The sequence below is a fragment of the Pristiophorus japonicus genome, chromosome 19 (genome assembly GCF_044704955.1).
Source record: "Pristiophorus japonicus isolate sPriJap1 chromosome 19, sPriJap1.hap1, whole genome shotgun sequence".
Lineage (NCBI taxonomy): Eukaryota > Metazoa > Chordata > Chondrichthyes > Pristiophoridae > Pristiophorus > Pristiophorus japonicus.
Genome location: NC_091995.1, coordinates 96,849,678 through 96,856,078, shown reverse-complemented (window position 1 = coordinate 96,856,078; position 6,401 = coordinate 96,849,678).

Below are 6,401 nucleotides of genomic sequence, written 5' to 3'. Positions count from 1 at the left end.
AGCTCGCGACTTTCCGTCTTCAGACCCTGCAGAGATACCTTTACGTCGAGCCCCCTCCTAGGTGGTGTGCTCTGGCGAGGTATTTCTTCCGCCAGCAGCTCGACCTCAATTATGACACGCAGCTCCTGTTTGTGAACTTGGGGGGTGCCAGGACCGCCCTCCGGGAGCTGCCTGTCTTTTACAGGGAACTCATCAGGGTCTGGAACAAAGTCTCCACCAAGCGCAGCTCTCCGCCGGCTGGAGTGGCGGCCGTCCTGCAGGAACCGCTGCTCGGGAATCCGTACCTCCACGGCCGAGGCTTTATGTGGCGGTCGGAAGAGAGGGCTGTGGCTGGTGAGGTGACCAGGGTCAGGGACCTGCTCGATGGCGGAGGAGCGGGCTGGATGGCGCCAGACACGCTGGCGCGGCGCCTAAATTCTGCCAATGTCCGCCACGCGGCCGATGCCATCGAGTCGCTAAAAACAGCTCTGGGCCCTGACTCCGTTAGGTGTATCGAGGAGGCTCAAGCACGTGGGGAGATCCCGTCCGAACTGACCCCCGTCCGGACGGAATTCCTCATCGGCGCCAAACCCCGGAACCTCCCTCGGGGGCCGGCGCCTCACAACTTGAGCCGCCTCGGGGAAATCCCCTCTGTGCCTTTCAGTTCCGCGCGGAGGGGTTTCCTGTACGGGCTGCTCCTGCACACCCTCAACTTTGACATCCTCGCCGGCCGTCCGGACACGCCATGGCGTACCATCTTGCCGTCCGGAGGAGGCGGGGGTCCCCGATGGAGGGCACTCTACGCAGGGGTCCTCCCACTATTCATCGGGGACTTGGCCTGGAGGGTGGTGCACGGAGCAGTGCCGTGCAATAAATTTTTAAGCCGGTTCACGGACTCCCAGGCCGCCTGCAATTTCTGCGGTCTGGAGGAGTCCGTGTTCCATGTTTTTATTGAATGCACGAGGTTGCAGCCCCTGTTCCACTATTTGAAGGGGCTGCTCCTGAAATTCTGGCTGCACTTCAGTCCCACTCTCCTGATCTTTGGGCACCCTGTGCGGAGGGGAGCGGGTAGGTCCGAAGGCCTCCTCGTAGGACTGCTCCTGGGCACGGCCAAGGGTGCCATCAGCCGGTCCAGGCAGCGGGCGGTCGAGGGGGTCGTTCAACCTGACTGCCTGCCTCTCTTCCGCTCTTACATCCGATCCAGGGTGTCCTTGGAGATGGAGCACGCGGTGTCCACCGGTACGCTCGCGGCCTTCCGCGAGAGGTGGGCACCGGAGGGACTGGAGTGCATCATCACGCCCGGCAACCAAATTTTAATTTGATTTTACGTTTTAAAGTTTAATTTGTTTTAATTGCCGGTGCTTTTAGTGTCCCCCTCTCCTTTTATAGGGGGCACTGGAAAAAAGGAAAAATTTGATTTTAGTGCCCAAAAAAAAAAACACAAAAAAAAAAAACCAAAAAAAAAAAAAGGGCCTTGTAAATGTCTTGTGTGTGTCATCCAGGTCGGGTGGCACGGATACATGTTTTATGTTTTTGCAGGTGAACTCCAAAAAGAGTTTCATGCACAAGGACCAATCGTGGAGCAGTGGAGGCGTGTCCTGCACAGTAGGAGCTGAGCTGCAGAGAGAGGAGCAGCTATCAACCTGTGCTCCTGCCTGGAGAGCCCTGAGACCAGCCCAGGAAGAGAAGGAAGGAAGGGGCTTCAACACCAACTTTAACCCAGAGGGAGAGGAGGAGAACAGAAAACTTTAAACTTTTACCATTCTGCAAAGAGTTGGAGAGAGGGGGAAAAGACCAACAACATCCAGTGTGGAAGGAGGGAGACTCTACAATTCAACAGGTGGGTGTGGGTGCATTTCCCAAAAAGACTTTGTTGTATCGGTGGGGGGAGGAAAGAAGACCACTGAGGGCCGGAACATCGCGGGGGGTGTGTGTGTGTGTGGTAGTGTGTGTGGGGGCCGTGCTTACAACTAGGCCCCCCCCACAATTGGAACCCCCCCCACCCCCCACATTTGCCTAGCCTGGGATAGCTGGAGCTACCAGGCTGAAGATTGTCATTAATCACCCTATTAAAGATCGTTTTGGAGTGTGTGCCTGGTGGCTCTAGCTACCCCAGGTGAAGACGTCTTCTCCCCCCACCTGAAGACCAACCCAAAGACTGTGTTTTTTGTGTGTTTTGCCATTTGGGGAGTGCACCCACCCACAGCTGCGAGGGGAGACCTGCCCTCGCAGCCCCCCCCCGTTCCCACCCCCCTCTCTCTTTCTCCATTACCCTCTGTTTCTCCCCTCTCTCTCTGAGGCCCCTTTTCTTCCTAATTTAAAAAAAAAACCCAATTAAGACAACTGAGCAGAGGGAGCAAGGCCTCTCCCCAATTGCCAACGAGGGGAGAGGTGCCTCGTTAAGGGCTCCTCTGCTCAGTTAAATACACGAGGCCATTAAAGACCATTAAGGCCTGTGACTTTGGGGTGGGTGTAGCCCTTAAAGGGACCCCGTGATGGCGACCCCATCCACGCCGGTGGCAGGGCCAGCAAGGACGTATGCGCAGGTGGCAACCGCTTCCACGGCCCCTCCTGCGCCACCCGCTGCCCTGCCACCTTTCAGACTCATTACAAAAAAACACGGGGTCAGGAGCTACACTCACCCCACAATGAGCATTGAGGAGTGCGTGCGGGCGATGGCTGGGGTAGTCGGCCCTTCGGCCATTGTCGCAGCCTCCAAGATGTCTGGGAAGGCCGTGTTCTTCCTGGGGTCGGAGCGGGCGCTGTCCCTGGCCCTTGAAAAGGGGCTCACGGTGGGCGGGACGTTCCTGCCGGTGGACCCTCTCGAGGCCACCGCGCAGAGGGTCATCGTGTCGAACGTCCCGCCCTTTGTTCCCGCTGAGCTCCTCCTCCCTCACCTACAACAACTGGGGGAGGTAAGGTCGGGGATCAACCCCATACCGCTCGGCCTCAGGGAGAGCAGCCTGCGCCACGTGTTCTCCTTCCGCCGCCAGCTCTTTGTCCGGCTGGCGCGGGAGGAGACGACGGAGGGGAACTTTAATGTGGTGCACGAGGGGACTGCCTACCGTGTCTTCTGGACGTCGGACGGCGTGCGGTGCCATGCCTGTAGGGAGGTGGGGCATGTTCGCAAGAACTGCCCCGCCTCCAAGGCCGCCAAACCACCGAAGGCGGCCAAGGCTGGTGCCGCCGCCACCCCTCCCCCTAGTTGCGTCCGCGTGCCGGGAGCCGTAGGTGCGCGGGCATCGTCGGAGGCCTTTGTTTTCAGGGCCTCCGGCGGGGGGGAGGGAGAGCGTCCGAACGGAAGGAAGGCGCGGAACAAGAAGAAACATCTAGAGGCGGGTCCCCTCAGTGCGCCAGAAGGATTGACCACCGCGCTCGGCCCAACCCAGCCACCGGCGAGCGCGGGGTGCCCCGAGCCCGTGCCCGAGCCCTTGACCAATACTGCAGAGAGGCCCGGGCACGGGCAAGAAAAGGAAAAGGGGGGGGCGGAGCGGGAGGCCTCGGCAGACATGGAGGTCTCCCTGCCTTCGCGCACCCCCAGGAACAAAAAGAGGCACCGCCCCAATGAGGCGGAGGGGGAACAACATCCCTCCGCGGAGGAGTCGGTGCCCGCCGCGTGTCCCGCGTCCCCCACCAGCGCCCCCAAATTGCGCTGCAGGCGCGAAGAGTCTGTCCCCGGGGAGGGTGAGGTAGTCGAGGCTGCCCAGCCGCTGCCTCCTGGGGAGGGCGTGGAAGATCTGTCTGTCGTGGGGGGCGTGGGGCCAGAGGAGGAATGCGTAGCCGCCGGGCCGGGCGTCCCGGGGACCGAGGCGGGCGAGGCCGAAAAGGCCGGACCTGAGCCCGCCCAGCCAATACCCAACTTCCCCCGGGATTTGCTCGACTCGGTAGAAACTGAAAAAATAGGAAAATTTAATGAATCCGTACACGCTGGGCTGGGGGGAGGCGGTGGGGAGGGGGAAGAACAACAACCCTCGCCCCCTACTTTGGAGCTGAGGGACTTGGTGGACCTGGAGAATTTTCTAAACCAGGTCTCTCCGAGTTCCCCGGCTCCTGGGGCGGAGGAGGAACCCCTTCCGCTGTCGCTTCCCGACCCAGCACCAATTTTAAAAGAGCCCAGTGGGGACTCCTCTGCCGACGATCCGGGGGGTGGGATCGGGGCAGAGCCAGGGCCAGATGGAGCGGCCGGGCCGTTTGCCGTACCTCGTGCGGTCGACGGGCCGGCTGCTAGCGGCGACCTCCCGGAGGGGGATGGGGACTCGGTGGGGGACGAGGGAGAAGATCTCGAGTCCGTCGCCAGTGAGGCGGTGGATCTGCTCGCGGCCGCCACTGAGACGCTCCTCATTCCCGCAGAGGAACTCCAGGACTTTTTGGTCCAGTGCCGGGGTCGCCGCGACCAAGCCCGTCTGGCCCTGGAAAGATGGTCCGAGCCGGGGCTGCTCGTCGCGTCCGTCCGCGCCACCACTAAAACCATTGCCGTGGGCGGGCCCTTATCAAAGGCTCAAGGCCTTGAGCTGCGCCGGCTCAAAAGGTTCCTCGCTGGGCTGCGGAGGGAGCGGAGTTCAACAAAAGACTCCGCTCCCTCCCCCACAATAGGTTAAGGTAGAGGTTGCACTCTGCTCTAGTCATGAAGATAACCATAGCCAGCCTCAACATCAACGGCGGCAGAGGGGCACGCCGTAGATTTGACAATTTTTCGCTCCTGCGGGAGGGGAAATATGCGGTGTGCTTCCTGCAAGAAACCCACACCGTTCCGGGAGACGAAGCCACGTGGCTCCTGGAATGGCAAGGAGAGGTCCGCATGAGCCACCTCACCGCCATTTCTAGTGGGGTGGCCATCTTGCTGGGCCCGCATTTTCAGCCGGAGATCTTGGGGGTCGAGGAGCCCGTGCCAGGCCGCTTGCTGCACGTAACGGTTCACCTGGGGGATGTGCCGCTCCATCTCGTGAACGTGTACGCCCCTCATCCCGGCCCGCAGCAAACGCGCTTCTTTGAAGAGGTGTCCGCTCTTCTTGGCTCCGTCGACGTCGGCGACTGCATTGTCCTCGGGGGGGAATTTAACTGCACCCTCGAGGCGAGGGACCGCTCCGGTGCCCCGCAGTGCATGACGGCGATGGAGAAGTTGAGGGACCTGGTCGGGTCCTTCGACTTGGTGGACGTCTGGCGAAATCTCCACCCCGACTCCAGCGCCTTTACTTGGGTGAGGCCTGGAGTAGGATGGTCCAGAGTCGACCGCCTTTACGTGTCTCGGGCGTACGTTTCCTGCGTCCCGGCGGCCTCCATGCGGCCGGTGCCGTGTTCGGACCACCACCTGGTGTGGGCGGAGCTCTCTTCGCTCCGCGCGAGGACGGGGTCCGCGTACTGGCACTTTAACAACCGGCTGCTGGAGGACGTGCGGTTCCAGGACTCGTTCCGTCGATTCTGGTCCGACTGGAGAAGGAAGCAGGGGGGCTTCCCCTCCTTGAGGCTATGGTGGGACGTGGGCAAGGCTCACGTCCGCGTCTTCTGTCAAGAGTACGCGAGGGGGTCGACCAAGAGGCGGGCGGCCAGAGTCGGGCGCCTAGAAAAAGAGGTGCTCGACCTGGAAGGCCGTCTCGGTCAAGTCGTCCAGGGCCCGGCCCTGCGGACGGTGTACGAAGCGAAGAAGGCCGCGCTGAAGGACCTGCAGCTCGTCGGGTCCCGAGGCGCGTTCGTGAGGTCGCGGATCCGGTTCCTGCGGGATCTGGACCGCGGCTCCCCCTTCTTCTACTCGCTGGAAAAAAGGCAGAGTGTCCGTAAGCAGCTCTTGACGCTGCTGGCCGACGACGGCTCTCTCGTCTCGGATCCGGAGGGCGTCAACAACAGGGTCCGTGAATATTACGGGGCTCTGTTCTCTCCGGATCCGTCCAGCGAGGAAGCGCATAGAGTTTTGTGGGAGGACCTGCCGAAGGTCGGCCCGGAGGGCGCCGAAAATCTGGAAGCTCCGCTAAGCCTGGCGGAGCTGACCGGTGCCCTCGCCCGGCTCTCGAGGGGAAAATCCCCGGGGCTGGACGGGCTGACCGTGGAGTTCCACAGGGCGTTCTGGGACGTCATGGGGAGCGACTACGCGCGGGTCCTGGGGGAAAGTCTGGCGACCGGGGAGATGCCCCTCTCTTGGCGCAGGGCAGTCATCGTCCTGCTGCCTAAGAAGGGCGATCTCCGCCTCCTTAAGAACTGGCGCCCGGTCTCCCTCCTCAGCACGGACTACAAAATCTTCGCCAGGGCGATGTCTGCTCGCCTTGGTGCCGTGCTGGACCACATGATCCACCCCGACCAGTCCTACACGGTCCCGGGCCGGACAATCCACGATAACATCCATCTGGTCCGGGACCTCATCCATTGTTCCCAGGAGGCTGGTCTGTCGGTCGCCTTCCTATCTCTCAACCAAGAGAAGGCGTTCGACAGGG